Source organism: Scyliorhinus canicula, chromosome 9, assembly GCF_902713615.1.
Source record: "Scyliorhinus canicula chromosome 9, sScyCan1.1, whole genome shotgun sequence".
NCBI classification, from domain to species: Eukaryota; Metazoa; Chordata; class Chondrichthyes; order Carcharhiniformes; family Scyliorhinidae; genus Scyliorhinus; species Scyliorhinus canicula.
This window is the reverse complement of record NC_052154.1, coordinates 173,575,628-173,600,972: the sequence shown is the minus strand read 5'-3', so window position 1 is coordinate 173,600,972 and position 25,345 is coordinate 173,575,628. Positions and strand designations below refer to the sequence as shown.

At 45.1% G+C, this 25,345-nt stretch overlaps 1 protein-coding gene across 8 annotated transcripts in view; it reads right to left on the bottom strand.

The window, feature by feature from the left end:
• LOC119971908 (serine/threonine-protein kinase BRSK2) overlaps window positions 1-25,345 on the bottom strand; it is a 1,145,911-nt gene that overhangs the window by 253,690 nt on the left and 866,876 nt on the right. The window lies entirely within an intron of this gene.

Here is a 25,345-nt window from a genome sequence, read left to right as displayed (position 1 = left end):
GTTGGGCCGTCATTGGTGGGTGGAGGTGTGTGGAGCAGGGAGGGTGGCTGCCCATGACCTGGGCTGGGCTGGGTAGGGGGAGCGTGGGGAGATGTATGCCCCAGCGCCCTTCAGCCGCACGTTCGCCTTGCCAAACTCTGTATTTTGTGAACGCGTTCCGGGGGCACCCCCACCCCCTGTCTGCCTGCCCCACTGACCATCCATAAGTTCCACAGATTCACGGACTCCTTTGGCCATACGCCTGAAGTCTTTGGTAATGGAAATTGGCAATCATAGTTAAGTGGGCACTTCTCACCTCCCAAGTGGATCCCCTTGTATAGTCGTGCCATGTAGCATCCCAATCAGACCCTGATGCCTGAACACTGCAGGAGGCAACAGCATGGATGCAGATTCCAACATACGAACACCCAGGGGTGGGCCCCAGCACTAGGGACATCTCGGCGAACAGAGGGTGGGTGAGTGCATCGGGGGATGGTGGGACCAAGGCCCCATCCAGGTAACTTTACGAGTGTGTGGGGCACAGGGGTGGGGTCTGGGGAGCAGATTCTCTGACCCCCTCCTCCATTCTTGTCCACTGAAAATGGGGGTAGAAAATCCTTTACCAATTCTCAATCCATGCCAATATATTATCCCCAATTCCATGTGTTTTAATTTTGCACACTAACCCCAGACACTTTATCAAAAGCTTTCTGAAAATCCAAAACACCACATCGACTGGTTCTCCCTTATCTATTCTACTAGTTAAATCCTCAAAAAACTCCAGTATTTTTGTCAAACATGATTTCCCTGCCATGAATCCATGTTGACTTTGTCTACTCCTGTTGATATTTTCTAAGTGTTCTGTTATCACATCCTTTATAATAGACTCAAGTGTCTTCTCTACTACTGATGTTGAGCTAACTGGTCTGTAATTCCCTGTTTTCTCATTGCCTCTGTTTTTAAATGGCATGGTTACAATTGCTACCCTTCAATTATATGTGAAGGCTACATCAAGGGGTGAAATGTTGAAAGGTGGAGGTACTGCTTGGTGATTTTACACATATGCAAGAGTCCACAGTATTGATGATTGTCGAAGGTAAACAAAAGGAAAACTAATGTTAACTTAAAGTCTTTGCTGCTTTTGGTTATAATGGAAACTCATCTCAATTAGAATTGCTGTTGCCCACTTTTCATATGTTTTCTCAACTCTGCTCTTGTTTGAATCACTACTTTACAAGCAACATGTTGCCAACTAAAGGGGGGGGGTTGTTGGGTTACGGGTATAGGGTGGATATGTGGGTTTGAGTAGGGTGATCATTGCTCGGCACAACATCGAGGGCCGAAGGGCCTGTTCTGTGCTGTACTGTTCTATGTTCTATGTTCTAAAGGCGTCCTTTTGCAAAATAAATTTTAAATCTAGAATTGACACATAGTGAACATGCTATTTTGATCTGATTAATCGTTGTCTTTAGATTGGATGAGCTGCGATATAATCGGTGTGGTAATTGCGATGTCTTCTATATCTAAAAGAAGGAAACCATGAAATAAAATTCAACACAAATACAGGTAATGAATGTCATAATATACACCAGTATATTATGGTGCAGACACATACGGATGGACATACACTAGGACCAATCAACATGCACAAACACCGCAGCCAATCACCAGTTAGAACACACACACTACAAAAGCAGAGGGCATCACTTTTCCCACTCATTCTGGATGCTGCCTCTCAGAAGCACAAGAGCTCATCAAGTACAGTACAGACTCACACCACGTGCTGAGATATTCAACTGGTTCGGACAGGCACAGGTCTCTAGTTAAACTAGCATCGTTTAAACCCACAGTTCTCATATGTCTATTATTTTATAAGTAGTTAATAAAATAGAGTTGAACCTTCTTCAGTGTTGGTGGCATATGTTAGCTTCACAAGTCTACAGTGCCCAACACTTCAATGAAGGTAATGATAATGCGTGGCTGCATCGCCAAATAAAGTACACAGAGAATGCGAAAATCTGAAAATCAATACGTAACCCTGATAAATCTCTCAAAAGGAACCCTCAAAAAAGAAAAAAAATGTTTGACCCCTGTTGGGCATTGAATGATGACAGGCATGTTGACTGTGGACATCAATGTTATCTAAACCTGACCTGACGTGGACAGGCACTTTCTTCCATGGATCTCTGGGTCGTGGTTAAGAGCAGTGACACGGTCCTAAGGATATTGAGGCTATAATCGTAATGCTCAAGGCGGTATGGTGGTACAGTGGTTAGCATTACTCACTGAGTAATCGAGTAAGCGGCCCCGGGTCACTGTCTGTGTGGAGTTTGAACATTCTCTCCTAGTCTGCGTGGATCTCATCCCCACAACGCAAAGATGTGCAGGGTAGGTGAATTGGCCACGCCAAATTGCCCCTTAATTGGAAAAAATAATTGGGGATTCTAAATTTTAAAAAAAACAATAGAAAAAGAATATATAATCATAATGCTTGCACTGAGATCAGTAACTCAGCATGCATACAAGATCAAAAACACAATTTCCTGGTCTGAGCCACGCCAAAGTCGGGTCTTGCCACACGATCTGAGCCCCCTCCCGTGATGTGCAATCCAAACAAAAAGTTCACAGAACACAATTACATCCAATTCAGCTCAGCAAAATTTGCAATTTATTAACTTTAAAACAAAATGGATTCGCGTGCGTTAGGAGCTACATATTATGGGGTGTAGTATTGATTTAAAAAAATTAAGCCATGCAAGGTCACGCAGCAATAATATGTTGTGAAAATGATAAGGTTCTTTCATGCAGAGTGGCGGTACAATGTGATATAAAGCCATTTCTGCCTCTCATATAAATGGCTGTTGGACTTATCTTTGCGTCTAACAAAATGGCAAATAAAATAAATATTAAATAGTAAAATGCTTGTACATTCTGTGACAAATTCTGCTCATGACATAAGGTCTAATAATACCACCTATTAGTGCTTGCTGCAGCGTGCTCTCAACTTGTCGTTTTAACGGCTGCAGAATTAGGAAACTCCAGTTATCACAACAGAAATAGGAGCCTGAAGACATAGTTGAAAGATGATCTTGTGCGATAAAAATGTGACCAGGTATCCTCAGAGTCAGTGCTTTGTCAGAACCCACTGATTAATACATTTACACAATGCAAAAAAAAAACTGCCCACCCTGTGTAGGTCATAGAGAAGGTGAAACAAGAAGCCATGAAAAATAGAAAGGAAATTAACTTGAAAAATTACCGCATACTACACTGACAACCAGAATTAGAAACATCCAAGGAGTAGAAAGCAGAGCTCTAGCCTTCTCCTCTTGTAAAACAACACAGAAAAATATAAGAAATGCAAAAAACCACCAGGATTATTATGGTGATTGTCCCTTTCAGGGAAACACAGCAGAGTAAGGGTCACATGGCCTGTGTGACCAATCGTGACTCAGAATGTGGAATCATCCACAGGTAGAGGTATTTTTGGGAGCTAGCTACAGCCTTGAGGCTGTTGTGCAAATCTGACTGCTAAATACCTTTTGTGTTCATTAATGAAGTCTATGAAAATGCATCATTACATCTGGTGACAAGGAAAAATTACCCTGACGCTGCTTCTGGCCCAATACCTCTTGGTATCCTGTTATAATCAAAGTCTGAAAAAGAAAGTACTCACCAGAATGCCTCTCTTGGAGTTAATAGACCCATTTCATTCCACCACGGACAATTGGACACAATATACCGATCGCCGTGGGTATTCCTTCCAAGCGCCGACCTAGACCCCTAGGAAGGGGTGAATACCTGATAATCGAGGACCGTTGACGCAGGAGTGGTTCACGCCGCTTTTCATGCCGGCGTCAGAACTTGGCCGCGGGATTGGAGAATCCCGGCCTGAGTGTTTTTATGGCCACAAAAGAGGGAATTTGATAAAGCAGTGCAGAGCTAAGACAAAATCGGCGGGTAATCGATCATCTAAGATGTTACAACTACACGATTAATAATAATAATCTTTATTGTCACAAGTCGGCTTACATTAACATTGCAATGAAGTTACTGTGAAAAGCCCCTAGTCGCCACATTCCGGCGCCTGTTTGGGTACACAGAAGGAGAATTCAGAATTCTCAGCTGGTACAGGAATTGAACACGTGGTGCTGGCCTTGTTCTGCATCACAAACCAACTGTCTAGCCCACTGAGCTAAACCAGATCCCCGGTACACAAGTACACAGTTACAAGATTAGGGTGAGAAGGTGATGTCTTGGCAATGCTACTGGTCTAGCAATCCAGAGGCCCCCAGGCAAATATTCTAGGGACATGGGTTCAAATCTCACCATAGCCATTAGTGAAATCAAAATTCAATTAATAATATCTGGAATTGAAAACTGGCCAGGTGTCCTGTTCGAAGGGTGGCACCATTGAACAGTGGTTAGCACTGCCCGGACAGCGCCAGGAATCCGGGTTCAATACCCATCCTGGGTGACTGTCTGTATGGAGTATGCAATTTCTCTCTGTGTCTATGTGGGTTTCTCCGGGTGCTCCGGTTTACCCCACCGTCCAATAGTGTGCAGGTTAGGTGGATTGGCCATGATAAAATTGACCCGCAGATTATGTGGGGTACGGGGATAGGCTGTGAGAGTGGGTCTAGGTAGGGTGCTCTTTCGGTGCAGACTCAATGGGCCGAATAGCCTCATTGAAGTTACTGTGAAAAGCCCCTGATTACCTGAAGTCATGGTATCAGATGATCGAACCGCATTCCCAAGTGCTGAGTTTCAAAACCTCACAGCTCTGTAAGGTACTAAACACATTAGAACTTTGCCTTCCCACGCAGCATCAAATGGACTACCTGAGGGAGCTATCCAAACCTTCAGGTTTGGCCAAAAGAAACTGCCAAGAAAGAACTCTGGAGACTAAAATCTCACACTTCCCCCTCAGCTATCGTATCACTCCACCTACAACAAAGGAAGTTCCACCAGCAGAACTGTCAATGAAATATCGTCTCAGAACGACACTGAGCCTCGTGTTTGCAAATTTGCCGAGAAGGGTAGAAGACAGCTGAAGGAATCAGAAAGCAAACCGTGATTCACATAGTACTGTACCAGAAGAGGTCATTTATGGTAAATGAAGCCGTATATGTGAGAAACTTTGGTAGTGGACCAAGTTGGAATTATTGTCTCTTAAGACTGGACCCGTCTCATATCAAGTGGATGTGGAGGGACGGATCTTTCGTAAATACGTGGACCACTTTCGGAATAGAGAGATTCTCCAGCAGTCAGTGTTGACATTAGGAAATGTTTTTGAACCCGTAAGAATTGAAGAACCTGATCGAGCTGTTATAAACATAACTGATGTCTCCGTGGAAACAAATAGTGATGAATCGCCTGTGCCAGAAGAGGAACCCATTATTGCAGTTCCTGTTAATGTCGCTCCTGTGGAAGCATCTCAGACAACAGAATTATGGAACAGAAAGACCCCTCAAAGATCCAATTTACAACTGTCCAACATTTATACACAGTTTAGTCAGTATTTAGGACTGAATGAATTTGTTATTGAAGATTGTGCAAAACTGTTAAATGGAGAGGGATTTGGTGATTGTTCCTTTAAGGGCAACACAGCAGAGTAAGGATCACATGGCCTGTGCGACCAATTGGGATTCAGAGAGGTAGAGTCACCGCATGGTGAGAGAGGCAAAGCGACAGTTTGGGAGCATGTTACAGCCATGAGGCAGCTGCATAATTCTTATTAAGAAATACCTTTAACATTCATTAATGATGTGTAAGTGCGTCATTACAATTATCACCCGAACAGGCGCCGGAATGTGGCAACTAGCAGCTTTTCACAGTAACTTCACTTGAAGCCTACTTGTGACAATAAGTGATTTTCATTTTCATTTCATTTCATCAAGAAACAAAACAGATTAACCACCAAGTCAAGGCAATAAATCTATTTATAAAACTGCTGATTGTAAATAAAAACATTTATCATTAAGAACTAACTCTACTATTAGACAAATGGTATATTTAATCTATTTAATCCATCTGCTGCTCAGGGGATGTGAGGGTCAAACTCAGCAAAAACAAGTAATGGAAATTGAACACAAAGGGGTTATGAAGCCCTTCAGATTCCACTGATATCCCACTGTTGGAAGCTGATGAAAGTCCATGGGTGTGGTTTCAGATGTGAACATGCTTTGAAAATAGCACTCTCAGAGGCGTGTCACTCTTCCAACACCTCCAGAATGCACTGATTAAAATATTGGGGATGGGGAGCACGATCACCTGCCTGCCTCCAATTAACTGCTTGATAAACGCTTGGAGAAGCTTGTTAACAGATCAGGGAGAGCCAGAAAGAGATTTTCAAAATGGAGACCAGGAAAAAGGAATAGTCTGGTGCTTGTAAGTGTCAAGTTGTCAGGGAACCATTGTGTGATGGAGTTGGTGGGCACGAGTAATGGGAAAATAGGATGCTTCAAACAGAGTGGGAAAAATACCTGAGCAACTGTTTGGCCACTGTGATGCTGCTGGCCTTCTGATCTCCTGCTTGTTCGATTCTGCAAGGCAACGGTAAGCTCCCTCTTGGTTGCCATCTGCCTTTGAGATTTGAAAGCTGGGGCAGGTTCTCGCTGCCACCATGCAGTGTCCAGCACCACTGATTAAGCACTGAGCTTGCCTCCGGGCCAATGAGTCGCTATTTATTTCAAAATAATATCATGTTAGTGATTCGGGTGCAGTTTAGGGTTGGGGCTTGCAAATGATCTGGGTGTGCATTTCCTTTTTTAAAAAAAATTTTGAGCACCCATCTCTTCTTTTTCCAATGAAGGGGCAATTTACCATGCCAATCCACTTATCTTGCACATCTTTGGGTTGTGGGTGTGAGACCCACGCAGACACGAGGAGAATGTGTAAACTCCACACGGACAGTGACCCGGGGCCGGGTTCGAACCCGGGTCCTCGGTAACATGAGGTAGCAGTGCTAACTACTGCGCCACCATGTCACCCTGGCTGTCGATTTCCTGACCCAGGACTCAAAATCAAGCACCCACTGTTTTCTTCTTACTTGTTGAACTTCAAAACTTCTAGATCTTTCAGGTACCTTATTGGGTTTTTATTCGATTTTTCTGATCTGGTTTGCCTTTATTTTTGATTTTTTTCAACTTTATTTTTCCCGTCAAACCTTGAAACCTAAATTGCCATACGCATAATTAAGAGTATCACTTGGTAGTACAGAATTGTATAGTGCTGAAAAGGAAAGCATTTTGTTGAAGCTTTTCATCTTGCACTCATCTGGACAAATGCAAGAAGCTTGATTTCAAATGATCGCAATTTATACTACAGGAGAAAGGGTGTTCACTGCAAGTTTGCTCTAATTGGCCGAAGCCATCATTGCTATCGAGCAAGCAAGCATGAACTATAGGATCCCCAAGCTCCTGGGTAATTCAAAAAAGGTGCAAGGCTTGACCATGTTCCTTTTGTTTGCAGAGAATGAGCCCCTGCATGTGAATATATATGGCTTCTAGCAAGCATAAATGAACCACGTTATGAGCTCGGCTATCTTAAATTGGTTGGCAGTGTAACTATTAGCATGATCAGAATTGAGTAGGAGGTACTACATACCCGAAAAACCCAAAAGAAACTTCTACAGTCAGATGTGATTCTACGATTGGGCAGCACCTGCTGAACAATGTTGAGTGCGTTAATAGCTACACTACCAATGCTGAGTGAATCAAACAGAATGTTCCTTCAGCAGGCAGAATACAGAGCGTATTAAACCGGCCCATGCCTGCAAAACCCAAAACGAAACTACTGTCAGGTGTGATTTTACGATTGGGCAGCACTTGCTGAACAATCTTGAGTGTGCTAATAGCTACTCTACCAACGCTAAGTGAATCAAACAGCATGTTCCTTCAGCTATTCATAACAGGCAGAATACAGAGTGTATTAAACCAGCCTGTACCTGTAAAACCCAAAACAAAACTTCTACTGTCAGACGTGATTCTGCAATTGAGCAGCATTATACACCTTAGGAATAGCTGAAGGAACATGCTGTTTGATTCGCTCAGCCAATCACTGGGACAACGGCATCACAATGACATTGAAATCTCTCAACTGGCACCTCAAGGAAAGGGGTGGACAACTCACTCAGTCAAGCTCAGTTGTTATGACACGATGATTGCCCAAATACATGGTGTTGCCAGTTGTTCCCCTCTCGGTCCACCGCTTGCTGACATTTTTTGTCGGTGGCCACAAGAAAGGTGTTTTCTGATGGGATGACCCCGAACCTCCTATCCCCTGCACATCTCCAATACATGGATGAGGGGACGGGATTCTCCATCCAGTCACATCGGCGGGATTCTCCATTCCCGCTGCGGTGAATAGAGTTTTGGCTGAGTGCCAAATTCTCCGTTCTTGCCAGCAGCAGTGGCAGGGTGAAATCAGAGCGCAGAACACCGGCCGACGCGTAGGGGCTGGTTTAGCCTGGGGCTGGTTTAGCTCACAGGGCTAATCGCTGGCTTTTAAAGCAGACCAAGCAGGCCAGCAGCACGGTTCGATTCCCGTACCAGCCTCCCCGGACAGGCGCCGGAATGTGGCGACTAGGGGCTTTTCACAGTAACTTCATTGAAGCCTACTCGTGACAATAAGCGATTTTCATTTTCATTTCATTTTCATGTGATTTTTAAATCGGCAGCCACTTGTAAGGATTTCCTCTCACACGTTAATGAGCTCCATCCCGCGGTCAAATTCACTTTTGAGATGGGGTGGCCTAACTTGCTCCCTTTCCTCGATGCGCCAGTTCATCCAAACTCTTCGCTTTATGAAGTTGGTGTTCGTATTGCATTAAATTCGCTGATATTCTTTCATCTTTTTATATTTGGGCCTCTTCATTGCATTTCTTTTCTCATGCATTTCTCAAGTTTGGATAGATCAACTACTATTGAAAAATTTTAGCTGGTACTATTCCAGGCTGTTCACTTGTGACTTTTTGTGAATATTATATTTGAGCGAACCCTTTGTAATGATAATTCATACTTTGCTGATCAGGCAAATATAGAAGGTGAAATGTTGGCCCCGAGGCAAAACCACTGCCAAGTGGTGCAAGGTGACAGAAAAAAGACAATCTGCAAAACGAAATGTCGCTGAAAGTGGCTTTGAAACAATTAAACTAACTTCCTGCACAGCACAAGCTGTGCCACAGTCAAATCCACAACAAAGACCTATCAGATATATAACTGCAAAAATAAGCCATTAGCCAGCAGAACAGCGTGCCCAGCTGTCAATCAATGGAGCAGTTCACAATTTTCAGGAATTATGTCACAATCCCACACAAACATTGTTCCCCAAACTGACACTCTGAATTCTGCCGCAATAGCATCCGAGATGCTATTCTGAGACAACTCAAAAGAAAATGTTCAAGTCATTAAAGAAAGCTTGTACTCATACAGAGCTTTTCACAACCACCTGACATCTCAAAGCACTTTCCAGCCAATGAAGTATAGTCTCCGTTGTTTAAGAATCTTTAATAATCTTTATTGTCACAAGTAGGCTTACATTAACACTGCAATGAAGTTACTGTGAAAAGCCCCTTGTCGCAACATTCCGGCGCCCGTTCGGGCACACAGAGGGAGAAATCAGAATGTCCAAATTACCTAACAGCACGTCTTTCGGAACTTGTGGGAGGAAACCGGAGCACCCGGAGGAAACCCACGCAGACACAGGAAGAGCATGCACAGGCAGTGACCCAAGCCGGGAATCGAACCTGGGACCCTGGCACTGTGAAGCCACAGTGATAACCACTGTGCTACCGCGCTGCCCAGATATAGATATGTATGAAGCCTGAGTGTGTATAAACATTAACATGCTGCCTTTGAGAGATACACAAAAGTGCACCAAAGTGAGAATTGTGAATATTGGCTCTATTTTAGACGGTCTTTTTAATTTTAAATGGTGGAAGTTATAAATGGCCCCTATTTATATTAGAGCCAAGTATTCGGGGATCAGGGCACCTGCGTGACTTTTGTTATCATAGATATTATCATAGAATTTACAGTGCAGAAGGAGGCCATTCAGCCCATCGAGTCTACACCGGCTCCTGGAAAGAGCACCCTACCCAAGGTTAACACCTCCACCCTATCCCCATAACCCAGTAACCCCACCCAACACTCAGGGCAATTTTGGACACTAAGGGCAATTTATCATGTCCAATCCAGCTAACTTGCACATCTTTGGACTGTGGGAGGAAACCGGAGCACCCGGAGGAAACCCATCCACACACGGGGAGGATGTGCAGACTCCGCACAGACAGTGACACAAGCCGGAATCGAACCTGGGACCCTGGAGCTGTGAAGCGATTGTGCTATCCACAATGCTACCGTGCTGCCCAAAATGAAATTAAATGAAAATCGCTCATTGTCACAAGTAGTCTTCAAATGAAGTTGCTGTGAAAAGCCCCTCGTTGCCACATTCCGGCACCTGTTCGAGGAGGCTGGTTTGGGAATTGAACCGTGCTGCTGGCCTGCCTTGGTCTGCTTTAAAAGCCAGCTCTTTAGCCCTGTGCTAAGCCAGCCCCTAAATCCGCATTGTGGTAAAGCTAAGGATGGGTCGAGGTGCCACAGGTGTAGTCGAGCATTTAGTAAACCTGCCAGTCATTCATTATAATTGGGCTTCCCACTGACAGCACAAAACCTTACCAGGGGACTTTACCTTCTGTAAACTCCTACAGCAGTCTGCCCATCACTATTCTGCCGTTCACGTTTCCTGCAACACATATCGAGTTTGGCCTTCTCTACCGGGCAGAGATCATCTCTAACAAACAGTGCCAGAGTGATCTCCGTGATATGTTTTGATTTCTTTTCCCCCCTCACATCGTTAATCTAGATTTTCACCTTCCCCCCGGGGGATCACGTGGCTTTCTATTCTGCCCGTTGCAAACATCCATCTGCGGTGCGCTCTCTTACTGGATGCAGGCCACTTCTTCAAATTACCTCAGTGTTGGTTACACTGTCCTTCCGGCTGATACCCACGATGCGCCAAAGGACACTGCTTCTGCACCTTTGACAAGAGCCAGCTCATGTCCCCATGAAGAGGTGTAAAATTGGTAAACACACACAAACACACCCCTTTCCAAATGTCATCATACATCTCCCCTGTTCGAGTATGATTTCTGTCAGTTTACACGGCGCAGTCATACTGGAGAAATGGCCGAGTAACCAGGAGAAGCTACAGCAACTTATTGACCGAAAGAGTTTGGATTGTGAAATGCATTGCCACAAGTGGTGATTTTTTTTTTTTAAGTCCTTGGTAACTACTTAAAGGAGAATAGGAACAGGTAAGGTAGAAAACAAGAAATGGCTGGTGGATGATCAGGCCTCCAAAATAATTTTATTTCAGCACAATAAGCTCCTTCAGTGCTAACATTTCTCTTCCTATGTAAATAAAATTGCTGAGATATATCCTTAATATTTAACCTGAGAGCCACTTTGAATCTCAGTGGTTGGACAGATTTTGAAAGAAAGGTTGGCCCTATCCAATGAGTTTCCTCTGAAACACTTAGGGCAGCACGGTAGCACAAGTGGATAGCACTGTGGCTTCACAGTGCCAGGGTCCCAGGTTCGATTCCCCGCTGAGTCATTGTCTGTGAAGAGTCTGCACGTTCTCCCCGTGTCTGCGTGGGTTTCCTCCGGGTGCTCCAGTTTCCTCCCACAGTCCAAAGACGTGCAGGTTAGATGAATTGGCCATGCTAAGTTGCCCTTAGTGTCCAAAAACAAAAGGGTAGGAGGGGTTATTAGATTACGGGGATAGGGCGGGTGAGGACTTAAGTGGGTCGGTGCAGACTCGATGGGCCGAATGGCCTCCTTCTGCACTGTATAGAACATAGAACATAGAACAGTACAGCACAGAACAGGCCCTTCGGCCCTCGATGTTGTGCCGAGCAATGATCACCCTACTTAAACCCACGTAACCCATATACCCGGTAACCCGGTAACCCAACAATCCCCCCATTAACCTTACACTACGGGCAATTTATCATGGCCAATCCACCTAACCCGCACATCTTTGGACTGTGGGAGGAAACCGGAGCACCCGGAGGAAACCCACGCACAAACGGGGAGGACGTGCAGACTCCACACAGACAGTGACCCAGCCGGGAATCGAACCTGGGACCACTGGAGCTGTGAAGCATTGATGCTAACCACCATGCTACCGTGAGGCCTGTTCTGTGTATTTTAAAAGAATGATTCCAGCTTGCCTAGCGAATTTCCCCATCTCTTCATCACATCTCCCCTTCATCTGGATTTCACACTCAACTATCACTCGCACCTTATCATCAGGTTTCACTCTCTTAAATGTTCTTTCGTTCTTCTGTGCTGTTTTTCATACTGTGTGGTCTTTCAAGTTGACGCCCCATTCCTTTCATTCACCATTCCACTCTAAAGTTGCAAGATGGCAGTAACCAACAACACAGTGACAATGGCAATAACATCCACGCAGTCTACATGTTTGACTGGGAGGTGACCTACGTTTACACCTTCAAACCTGGCATCTTGCTTTTATTGCGGATGGGGAATCATAACCTGCATTTGCTTCAGATGTGCTCTTTGTGAAGCTTTTGGTTCTGCTGGATCTGGGAATCACTTCCCACGCTGTCACAAATAGGAGTCCTGCTCTCCTACAAGTGCTGATGTTCCTGCAAATACTTAATTTTAATTTCAAGGTGCACACCACCCAGAAATGTACTTCCCGTTGCCTTCTCGAGCTGGTGGAGTGTGGCAACTGGCAATTGCATGTTTGCTAACAGCACAGTCCAGCTGTGACACTCTCCTTCCAAGACAATGAAATGATTTTCAATCTGTTGCACCCTGTAAACTATATCTTCATCTGAGGTGTTTGGTCTCCGCTACTCACAAATACTAACATATTTTCCATGAATTCTGATCTGTTGTGTAAGCAGAATCTAAAGTATACAGTTACCACTCAACTCTCCTGTAGGCGAAGACAGCTCATGGTCATGGTCTGAGAGTGTGACTGGCTCGGCCAGCATTTGTCATCTTCCCCTAATTGTTATTTTTTTTTCTTTTTTTTATAAATTTAGAGTACCCAATTATTTTTTCCCAATTAAGGGGCAATTTAACCTGCATATCTTTGGGTTATGGGGGCGAAACCCACGCAAACACGGGGAGAATGTGCAAACTCCATGATGCTCGATCAATGACTCCAGAAGTAAGATTGGATGACAATTGAAGGCTTTATTGGACTAGATGTTTCCCCCAGCAGCGCAGGTACAGAATGCAGCTGCTAGGGAGACACAGACTCTTATACTCCGCCTTACTGGGCAGAACCAGCAGGTAGGCTTCACCAATGATCTTGCTGTCTCAGGTACCTCCGACACCAATGGTCTTACAGCCTCACTGGGTACTGTCGTGCCCCTAATACCGACTACCACATTCTACACGGACAGTGACCCAGAGCCGGGATCGAACCTGGGACCTCGACACCATGAGGCAGCAGGGCTAACCCACTGCGCCACCGTGCTGCCCTCCCTAATTATTCTTGCAAAGGTGATGTTGAGCTGTCTTCTTGAACCATTGCAGTCCACCTGGCGTAGGTACACCCACAGGAATATTAGGTTGGAAGTTCCAGGTTTTTGACCCAGGGACAATGAAGAAACAGCAGGACGTTGTGTGACTTGGAGGGTAACTTGTAGGCGAGTGTTCCCATGCATCCACACTGCACTTATCCTTCTAGTTGACAGAGGTTGCTGATTTGGAAGGTGCTGTTGAATGAGATCTGAGCAGTGCGTCTTGTAGATGGTGCACACAACTGCCACTGTGCGCCAATCTTGGAGGGAGTGATTGTCTAAGGTTGTGAGTGGTGTGCTGATCAAGTGGGCTGTTTTGTGCTGGATGGTGCTGAACCTTTTGACTGCTATTGGAGCTGCACTCAACCAGGCAAGTGAAGAGTATTCCTTCACACACACTTGGGTATTAAACATTTGCCATCACACTGGACTTGAAAATGGGGATGTGCAGCTACTTGGCCTCCTGTGGGCTCAGGAGAATGTGTACATCATCTTATTCAACAAGCTTCAGTCTCTCCCCTCGCTACCCGTCTTCATATGAAAAATCTGAAAAGTAGTTTGTGTAAGAAAGGAAGAACCTGGATTTGTATAACAACTTTCGTAATTGAGGCTGTTCAAAAATGTTTCTCAACCAATGAAACTGTTTTGAAGTGTAATCATCATTGTAATATAAGGAAACGGAGACAAAGGGCTGGATTCTCTGCTGGCAGGATGCTCCATTTTGCCGGCAGCCAGGGGGTTTCCCGATGGCGTGGGGCTACCCGACAACGGGAAACCCCATTGACAGGCCAGCTTAACAGAGCATCCCGCTGGCAGAGTAAAACAGAAATGTGGTGCGGCGGGGCGGAGAATCCAACCCAAACTGTGCAAAATAAAGTCTCCCAAGCATCAATGAGATAATAATGGCCATCACTTATTGTCACAAGTAGGCTTCAATGAGGTTACTGTGGAAAGCTCCTAGTCGCCACATTCCGGCGCCTGTTCGGAGAGCCTGGTACGTGAATTGAACCCGCGCTGCTGGCATTGTTCTGCATTACAAGCCAGCTATTTAGCCCACTGTGCTAAACCAGCCCCTTAATTACAGGATAATCTTGCTTTTTAAAAGAGGTTGTTTTGGGATAAATATTGACCTAGGATCCCAGGAGAATTCCCGGCTTAGCTGTAGAATGCCTTATGCCCACCTGAAGCAAATCCGAGCTCTCAGTTTAACATATTATCCAAATGATGGTATCTCTGGCAGCGCAGCACTCCTTGGCCTGAATTCTCCCATCCCGCCTGGGGTCAGCTTGGGGGCGGGAGTGAGTAGAGAATCTAGCCGGAGCCAAAATGTCAGCCACCCAGATGGCACGGTGGTGCAGTGGTTAGCACTGCTGCCTCAAGGCACCAAGTAGCCTGGTTCAATCCCTGCCCCGGGTCACTGTCGGTGTGGAGTTTGCACATTGCGCAGGTCAAGAAGACACAGCCCGAGTGAGTGAGGCACATCCAGAGTGAGAATTGCAACTTGGTAATTTGGTGCAGTGAGGTAATTCGGTGCAGAGTGAGAAAAGGTGCTTTATCGGAGGTGCTTTTTAACCCTGGTAAGTGACTGGTAAGTAGTTTTTCTTTTCATTGTCTAATATATTTATTTTTATTCTGAAATTGTAGTTGTATAAGTTTACCTAAGGTTTAAGACATGGCAGGAGATCCCAGACCCGTGTCATGCTCCTCGTGTGCAATGTGGGAGCTCAGGGACACGTCCACAGTCCCTGGCTCTTTCACGTGTAGGAAGTGTGTTCAGTTGCAGCTCCTGTTAGACCGCTTGACGGTTCTGGAGCTGCGGATGGACTCACTTTGGAGCATCCGCGATGCTGAGGAGGTCGTGGATAGCACGTTTAGTGAGTTGGTCACACCGTAGGTGAAAGTTACTGAGGGAGATAGCAAATGGGTGACCAAAAGACAGAGCAAGAGTAGGAAGGCAGTGCAGGTGTCACCTGCGGTCATCTCTCTGCAAAACAGATATACCGCTTTGGATACTGTTGGGGGAAATGGCTCACCAGGAGAAGGCAGCAGCAAGGTTCATGGCACCGTGGCTGGCTCTGCTGCGCAGCAGGGCAGGAAGAAAAATGGCAGGGCTATAGTGATAGGGGACTCGATCGTTAGGGGACTAGACAGGCGGTTCTGTGCGCAATCGAGACTCCAGGATCGTATGTTGCCTGCCTGGTGCAAGGGTCAAGGATGTCTCGGAGCGGCTGCAGGACATTCTGGGGGGGGGGGGGGGGGGGTGGTGAACAGCCAGCTGTCATGGTGCACATAGGCACCAACGATATAGGTAAAAAATGGGATGAGGTCCTACAAGCTGAATTCAGGGAGTTAGGAATTAAACTAAAAAGTAGGACTTTAAAGGTAGTAATCTCAGGATTGCTACCAGTGCCACGAGCTAATCAGAGTAGGAATGCCAGGATAGATAGGATGAATGCATGGCTCGAGAGATGGTGCAAGAGGGAGGGATTCAAATTCCTGGGGCATTGGGACCGGTTCTGGGGGAGGTGGGACCAGTACAAACCGGACGGTCTGCACCTGGGCAGGACTGGAACCGATGTCCTAGTAGGGGTGCTTGCTAGAGCTGTTGGGGAGGGGGATGGGAACCAATGCAGGAAATTGGAAGGTAGTAAAACAGGGACAGAAGCAAAAGGAAGTAAGGGGGAAAGTGCAAGGCAGAGAAGACATAGTCAAAAATCAAAAAGGGCGACTACAAGGTACAGTGACTGAGGGGAGCTCAGTGAATAGGCCCAGTAATACTAAAAGGAATAAAACTGGAGATGTTAAGATTCAAAACAGAGGTAAAAAAAAAACATAAGTGTACTTTACCTGAATGCTCGTAGTATTTGGAATAAAGTAAATGAATAGATGGCGCAAATCATCGTGAATGACTATGATTTAGTGGCCATTACTGAAACATGGTTAAAGGATGGTCACGACTGGGAGTTAAATATCCGAGGGTATCAAACTATTCGGAAGGACAGAGTGGATGGTAAGGGAGGTGGTGTTGCTCTGTTATTTAAGGATGACATCCGGGAAATAGTAAGGGATGACATCGGTGCTATGGAGGATAAGGCTGAATCCATTTGGGTGGAAATCAAGAATAGTAAGGCGAAAAAGTCACTGATAGGAGTAGTCTATCGGCCACCAAATAGTAACGTTATGGTGGGGCAGGCAATAAACAAATAAATAACTGATGCATGTAGAAATGGTACAGCAGTTATCATGGGGGATTTTAATCTACATGTCGATTGGTTTAACCAGGTAGGTCAAGGCAACCTTGAGGAGGAGTTTATAGAATGTATCCGCGATAGATTCCTAGAACAGTATGTAATGAAACCTACGAGGGAACAAGCGGTCCTAGATCTTGTCCTGTGTAATGAGACAGGATTGATTCATGATCTCATAGTTAGGGATCCTCTCGGAAGGAGCGATCGCAATAGGGTGGAATTTAAAATAGAGATGGAAGGTGAGAAGGTAAAATCAAATACTAGTGTTTTGTGTTTAAACAAAGGAGATTACAATGGGATGAGAGAAGAACTAGCTAAGGTAGACTGGGAGCAAAGACTTTATGGTGGAACAGTTGAGGAACAGTGGAGAACCTTCCAAGCAATTTTTCACAGTGCTCAGCAAAGGTTTACACCAGGGGTGGGCAAACTTTTCCGTGCAAGGGCCACATTCAGAAATTCACAATTTTAAAGGGCCGCATAGTATATTAATTAATAGTCCCGGTTGTAACCAATTAGCGTGCGGCATATACCTCAGCGCTTCCCCCGGCGGCATCCTGCCTTTAGCCCTCTTTATCTCTACTTTTCAAAAATGGCGCGTCACCCGGTTATGATTCTGGGCGCCTCATATAGAACATAGAACAGTACAGCACAGAACAGGCCCTTCGGCCCTTGATGTTGTGCCGAGCAATGATCACCCTACTCAAGTCAACGTATCCACCCTATACCCATAACCCAACAGGCACCCCCCCCCCCCCCATTAACCTTATAAAAAAATTTTTTTTTTTTTAATTTAAAAAATTTAAAAAAAATTTGGGCCGCATAAAGACCTTTGGCGGGCCGCATGCGGCCCACGGGCCGTAGTTTGCCCACCCCTGGTTTACACCAACAAAAAGGAAGGACGGTAGAAAGAGGGAAAATCAACCGTGGATGTCTAAGGAAAAATAAGGGAGAGTATCAAATTGAAGGAAAAAGCATACAAAGTGGCAAAGATTGGTGGGAGACTGGAGGACTGGGAAATCTTTAGGGGGCAACAGAAAGCTACTAAAAAAGCTATAAAGAAGAGTAAGATAGATTATGAGAGTAAACTTGCTCAGAATATAAAAACAGGCAGTAAAACTTTCTACAAATATATAAAACAAAAAAAAGTGGCTAAGGTAAATATTGGTCCTTTAGAGGATGAGAAGGGAGTTTTAATAATGGGAGATGAGAAAATGGCTGCGGAACTGAACAGGTTTTTTGGGTCGGTCTTCACAGTGGAAGACACAAATAACATGCCAGTGACTGATATAAATGAGGCTATGACAGGTGAGGACCTTGAGAGGATTGTTATCACTAAGGAGGTAGTGATGGGCAAGCTAATGGGGCTAAAGGTAGACAAGTCTCCTGGCCCTGATGGAATGCATCCCAGAGTGCTAAAAGAGATGGCTAGGGAAATTGCAGATGCACTAATGATGATTTACCAAAATTCACTAGACTCTGGGGTGGTCCCGGTGGATTGGAAATTAGCAAACGAGACACCACCGTTTAAAAAAGGAGGTAGGCAGAGAGCAGGAAATTATAGGCCAGTGAGCTTAACTTCGGTAGTAGGGAAGATGCTGGAATCTATCATCAAGGAAGAAATAGCGAGGCATCTGGATAGAAATTGTCCCATTGGGCAGACGCAGCATGGGTTCATAAAGGGCAGGTCGTGCCTAACTAATTTAGTGGATTTTTTTGAGGACATTACCAGTGCAGTAGATAACGGGGAGCCAATGGATGTGGTATATCTGGATTTCCAGAAAGCCTTTGACAAGGTGCCACACAAAAGGTTGCTGCATAAGATAAAGATGCATGGCATTAAGGGTAAAGTAGTAGCATGGATAGAGGATTGGTTAATTAATAGAAAGCAAAGAGTGGGGATCAATGGGTGTTTCTCTGGTTGGCAATCAGTAGCTAGTGGTGCCCCTCAGGGATCCGTGTTGGGCCCACAATTGTTCGCAATTTACATAGATGATTTGGAGTTGGGGACCAAGGGCAATGTGTCCAAGTTTGCAGATGACACTAAGATGAGTGGTAAAGTGAAAAGTGCAGAGGATACTGGAAGTCTGCAGAGGGATTTGGATAGGTTAAGTGAACGGGCTAGGGTCTGGCAGATGGAATACAATGTTGACAAATGTGAGGTTATCCATTTTGGTAGGAATAACAGCAAACGGCATTATTATTTAAACGATAAAATATTAAAGCCTGCTGCTTTGCAGAGAGACCTGGGTGTGCTAGTGCATGAGTCACAGAAAGTTGGTTTACAGGTGCAACAGGTGATTAAGAAGGCAAATGGAATTTTGTCCTTCGTTGCTAGAGGGATGGAGTTTAAGACTAGGGAGGTTATGTTGCAATTGTATAAGGTGTTAGTGAGGCCACACCTGGAGTATTGTGTTCAGTTTTGCTCTCCTTACTTGAGAAAGGACGTACTGGCACTGGAAGGTGTGCAGAGGAGATTCACTAGGTTCATCCCAGAGCTGAAGGGGTTGGATTACGAGGAGAGGTTGAGTAGACTGGGACTGTACTCGTTGGAATTTAGAAGGATGAGGGGGGATCTTATAGAAACATTTAAAATTATGAAGGGAATAGATAGGATAGATGCGGGCAGGTTGTTTCCACTGGCGGGTGAAAGCAGAACTAGGGGACATAGCCTCAAAATAAGGGGAAATACATTTAGGGCTGAGTTTAGGAGGAACTTCTTCACCCAAAGGGTTGTGAATCTATGGAATTCCTTGCCCAGTGAAGCAGTTGAGGCTCCTTCATTAAATGTTTTTAAGGTAAACATAGATAGTTTTTTGAAGAATAAAGCGATTAAGGGTTATGGTGTTCGGGCCGGAAAGTGGAGCTGAGTCCACAAAAGATCAGCCATGATCTCATTGAATGGCGGAGCAGGCTCGAGAGGCCAGATGGCCTACTCCTGCTCCTAGTTCTTATGTTCTTATATTCTCCCCGTGTTTGCGCGGATCTCACCCCATAACCCAAAGATGCGTAGGGTCGGTGAATTGGCCACAATAAATTGCCCCTCTTTTGCACAAATTGGGTACTTTAAATTTATTTAAAATAATTTTTTAAATGTCGACAGCCGGTAGTATAAAATCATGGACCAGTTCTCCCATTGGTGGCTTAATGGCAGGTTGGTCTTCCCTGCGGCTGGTGGCGTGAATGTTATTTGCATCTGATGAATGCTCATTAAAACATCTGCCGTTGGAAACCTGGCAGGCCTTCCAATCTTACGTCATGCCAGTCTGAAATGACCTTAGTCTAAAACCCCATTGCTATAGAGTGGCGTGCACAAGGCGGTCTTCAGTTTGCAAGAGACTTCAAGGTGAATGCAAGAATGCCTTTCTGCCATTGTGCAGTGCTGCTCCTGATGCACTGTACACCAGGTTTCTGTGCCAGGGTCCCAGGTTCGATTCCTGGCTTGGGTCACTGTGTGGAGTCTGCACGCACTCCCGTGTCTGCGTGGGTTTCTTCCGGGTGCTCCGGTTTCCTCCCACAAGTCCCTAAAGACGTGCTGTTAGGTGAATTGGACATTCTGAATTCTCCCTCAGTGTACTCGAACATGCGCCGGAATGTGGTGACTAGGGGCTTTTCACAGTAACTTCATTGTAGTGATAATGTAAGCCTACATGTGACAATAAAGATTATCAGATTAGAATTAGGCTGACACCTAAATATAAACTTCTCAAGTACTGAAATGTAAAAGCATGGTTACAGCACATTGGGAGTTCAAGTGCAAGATGCTGTGTTTAGATTCACTATTAGGGAATGGAAACCTTTCACATGAATATGCTGGTTTCCATGTGGATGGATACATTCACACAGTGGTACGAGTAGAACCTACAATCCTCAAGAATCAGTAATTCTGAAAACTGTGATGGTCTTAGTACTCTAATATAAATTGAGATGCCCGAGCAAAACAAGGCATCGGTGACTTGTCTTAAAGAGATGTGCACAGCAAATTGATCGCTCTGGCAAAAGTCCCCCGCCCTCTGAATTAACCTGTAACATAAATGTTGAGATCAATGGTCACTTTCTCTGTCACAGCTGGAACCGGGAGTACGGTGGGCCTTGGTTACAGATCTGGCTGCAGCAAAAAACAGCACTGCTTATGAAACATTCATGAATGAGGTTCAGCCTTCTGAAACATAACTTCAAATCTCATATAGTGCAGCCAGGATTATACATGCTACTGGAAGGGTAGTGCTGGCATGGCCCTGCCCTTCTCTGGTTCAACTTCATTAAACCGGCTTCCCTTACATACTCTTGCTGCTCCTCTTTCTCCAGCATAGATGCTCTGGTGACCCGGTTTCGATGGTGAGATTTGAGTTCAATTAAAAAAAACTGGAATTAAAGGTCTAAACGCTGACCGTAAAACCATCGCCAATTATAGTAAAAACTCATCTGGCCCTCGAATGTCCTTTAGGGAAGTGAATCTGTCGTCCTTACCTGGTCTGGCCTACACGTGACTCCAGATCCACAGCAATGTGGTTGACTCTTAAATGTCCTCAGGGATGAGCAATAAATGCTGGCCCAGCCAGCGATGCCAACATCCCATGACCGAATAAAAAATAGAGATCATGTTAAATGGGATTCCCACTGTGCTGACATACCAGCTCAGTGGTTCCGATCAACTGCAGTATTCTCCAGTTTGAAATGTAAGGGAAGCCTTCTCAAGTCACCCACTGAAAAAAATATTCCAGTACCCGCAATGAGTTCCAATACAAAACTCCCTAAGGCATCTAAGTTCAACAGTATCACTTGACCAATATTTTCCTCTTGACAATCAGCTGGGTCTTGACAAAGGATAAATAGGGTGCAACTTCTCAAAGGTAAATGAGAAGATAGAGAAGAATGTTATTTAGAATGGGCCTGCTACAATCTAATATTTTTTGCTCCTTTTCTGAGCCAGCATTCGAAAAGACATCACAATCCTCCTCCCAATTCTCACGCTGAGCAACTCGCTGACCTCCCTGTGAGGTCCCTGATCCTGCGGGAGAACAGTGGCCAATGATAAAAGAGGGGTCTCATTATGTCCGAAATTGAACACCAGAACAGAAGAAAGCAGAAACATGAAAAGTCCCATTCAGTTCAGATCAGAGTTGCCATTATCACGCTCAGTATAAGCAGGAGCATATTGGATACTATGGACTCTAAGATCATACATTGTGAAAGTGACCAGAGTGTGTTAAGATGGCTGTAACTTAACCCGTGACTATGGACGTTAAAACTGTGGACAGTGCTAGATTCTGTGGCTAATCTTTGATTCAACATGGATCTGAATGAGGGTACGTCTTGAAATGAAAAAATGAAATAAAAATCACTTATTGTCACAAGTAGGCTTCAAATGAAGTTACTGTGAAAAGCCCCTAGTCGCCACATTCCGGCGCCTGTTGAGGAGGTAAAAAGGAAGTTAGACAAAGGAGAACCAGTGGATGTGATTTATTTGGATTTCCAGAAGGCCTTTGACAAGGTGCCGCATAGAAGACTGTTAAATAAGTAAAAAGCCCATGGTGTTAAGGGTAAGATCATGGCATGGGTAGAGGATTGGCTGGCTGGAAGAAGGTAGAGAGTAGGGACAAAGGGGTCTTATTCAGGATGCCAGCCGGTGACTAGTGGTGTGCCTCAGGGGTCTGTGCTGGGACCAGAACTTTTCATATATATATATCACATATATATATATCAGACTGGTAAGCTCGAGGAGATACTTTTTAGGAAGGACGATGTTGGGCGTTTTGAAAAACTTGAGGATAGACAAGTCCCCCGGGCCTGACGGGATATATCCAAGGATTCTATGGGAAGCAAGAAATGAAATTGCAGAGCCGTTGGCGATGATCTTTTCGTCCTCGCTGTCAACAGGGGTGGTACCAGAGGATTGGAGAGTGGCGAATGTCGTGCCCCTGTTCAAAAAAGGGAATAGGGGTAACCCTGGGAATTACAGGCCAGTTAGTCTTACTTCGGTGGTAGGCAAAGTAATGGAAAGGGTACTGAGGGATAGGATTTCTGAGCATCTGGAAAGACACTGCTTGATTAGGGATAGTCAGCACGGATTTGTAAGGGGTAGGCCTTGCCTTACAAGTCTTATTGACTTCTTTGAGGAGGTGACCAAGCATGTGGATGTAGTGTACATGGATTTTAGTAAGGCATTTGATAAGGTTCCCCATGGTAGGCTTATGCAGAAAGTAAGGAGGCATGGGATAGTGGGAAATTTGGCCAGTTGGATAACGAACTGGCTAACCGATAGAAGTCAGAGTGGTGGTGGATGGCAAATATTCAGCCTGGAGCCCAGTTACCAGTGGCATACCGCAGGTATCAGTTCTGGGTCCTCTGCTGGTTGTGACTTTCATTAACGACTTGGATGAGGGAGTTGAAGGGTGGGTCAGTAAATTTGCAGATGATACGAAGATTGGTGGAGTTGTGGATGGTGAGGAGGGCTGTTGTCGGCTCCAAAGAGACATAGATAGGATGCAGAGCTGGGCTGAGAAGTGGCAGATGGAGTTTAACCCTGACAAGTGTGAGGTTGTCCATTTTGGAAGGACAAATATGAATGCGGAATACAGGGTTAACGGTAGGGTTCTTGGCAATGCAGAGGAGGAGAGAGATCTTGGGATCTATGTTCATAGATCTTTGAAAGTTGCCACTCAAGTGGATAGAGCTGTGAAGAAGGCCTATGGTGTGCTAGCGTTCATTAGCAGAGGGATTGAATTTTAGAGCCGTGAGGTGATGATGCAGCTGTACAAAACCTTGGTCAGGCCACATTTGGAGTACTGTGTGCAGTTCTGGTCACCTCATTTTAGGAAGGATGTGGAAGCTTTGGTAAAGGTGCAAAGGAGATTTACCAGAATGTTGCCTGGAATGGAGAGTAGGTCTTACGAGGAAAGGTTGAGGGTGTTAGGCCTTTTCTCATTAGAACGGAGAAGGATGAGGGGCGACTTGATAGAGGTTTATAAAATGATCAGGGGAATAGATAGAGTAGACAGTCAAGAGACTTTTTCCCCGGGTGGAACAAACCATTACAAGGGGACATAAATTTAAGGTAAATGGTGGAAGATATAGGGGGGATGCCAGAGGTAGGTTCTTTACCCAGAGAGTAGTGGGGGCATGGAATGCACTGCCTGTGGAAGTAGTTGAGTTGGAAACGTTAGGGACCTTCAAGCGGCTATTGGATAGGTATATGGATTAGGGTAGAATAATGGAGTGTAGATTAATTTCTTCTTAAGGGCAGCACGGTAGCATTGTGGATAGCACAATTGCTTCACAGCTCCAGGGTCCCAAGTTCGATTTCGACTTGGGTCACTGTCTGTGTGGAGTCTGCACATTCTTCCCGTGTGTGCGTGGGTTTCCTCCGGGTACTCCGGTTTCCTCCCACAGTCCAAAGATGTGCAGGTTGGGTGGATTGGCCATGCTAAATTGCCCTTAGTGTCCAAAATTCTATGATTAACCTAGGACAAAAGTTCGGCACAACATTGTGGGCTGAAAGGCCTGTTCTGTGCTGTATTTCTCTATTTCTATTTCTATATTAATGATCTGGAAGAAGGAAGTGAAGGCACTGTTGCTAAGTTTGCAGATGATACAAAGATCTGTAGAGGGACAGGTAGTATTGAGGAAGCAAGGGAGCTGCAGATGGATTTGGACAATTTGGGAGAGTGGGCAATGAAGTGGCAAATGAAATACAATGTGGAAAAGTGTAAGGTTATGCACTTTGAAAGGAGGAATTTAGGCATAAACTATTTTCTAAATGGGGAAATGCTAAGGAAATCAGAAGCACAAAGGGACTTGGGAGTCCTTGTTCACGATTCTCTTAAGGTTAATGTGCAGGTTCAGTTGGCAGTTAAGAAGGCAAATGCAATGTTAGCATTCATGTCAAGAGGGCTAGAATATAAGACCAGGGAGGGTCTTCTGAGGCTGTATAAGGCTCTGGCCAGACCCCATTGGAGTATTGTGAGCAGTTTTGGGCCCTGTATCTAAGGAAGGATGTGCTGGCCTTGGAAAGGGTCCAGAGGAGGTTCACAAGAATGATCCCTGGAATGAAGAACTTGTCGTATGAGGAATGGTTGAGGACTCTGGGTCTATATTTGTTGGAGTTTAGAAGGATGAGGGGGTATCTTATTGAAACTAACAGGATACTGCGAGGCCTGGATAGAGTGAACGTGGAGAGGATGTTTCCACTTACAGGAGAAACTAGAAGCAGAGGACACCATCTCAGACTAAAGGGACGATCCGTTAAAACAGAGATGAGGAGGAATTTCTTCAGCCAGAGGGTGGTAAATCTGTGGAACTCTTTGCCGGAGAAGGCTGTGGAGATCAAATCACTGAGTGTCTTTAAGACAGAGGTAGATAGGTTCTTGATTAATAAAGGGATCAGAGGTTATGGGGAGAAGGCAGGAGAATGGGGATGAGAAAATATCAGCCATGATTGAATGGCGGAGCAGACTTGATGGACCGAGTGGCCTAATTCTGCTCCTATGTTTTATGGTCTTACGTCACAGCCACCTGTGAAGTTTAAACATCTCATTTATCGAGGGTGAAACAG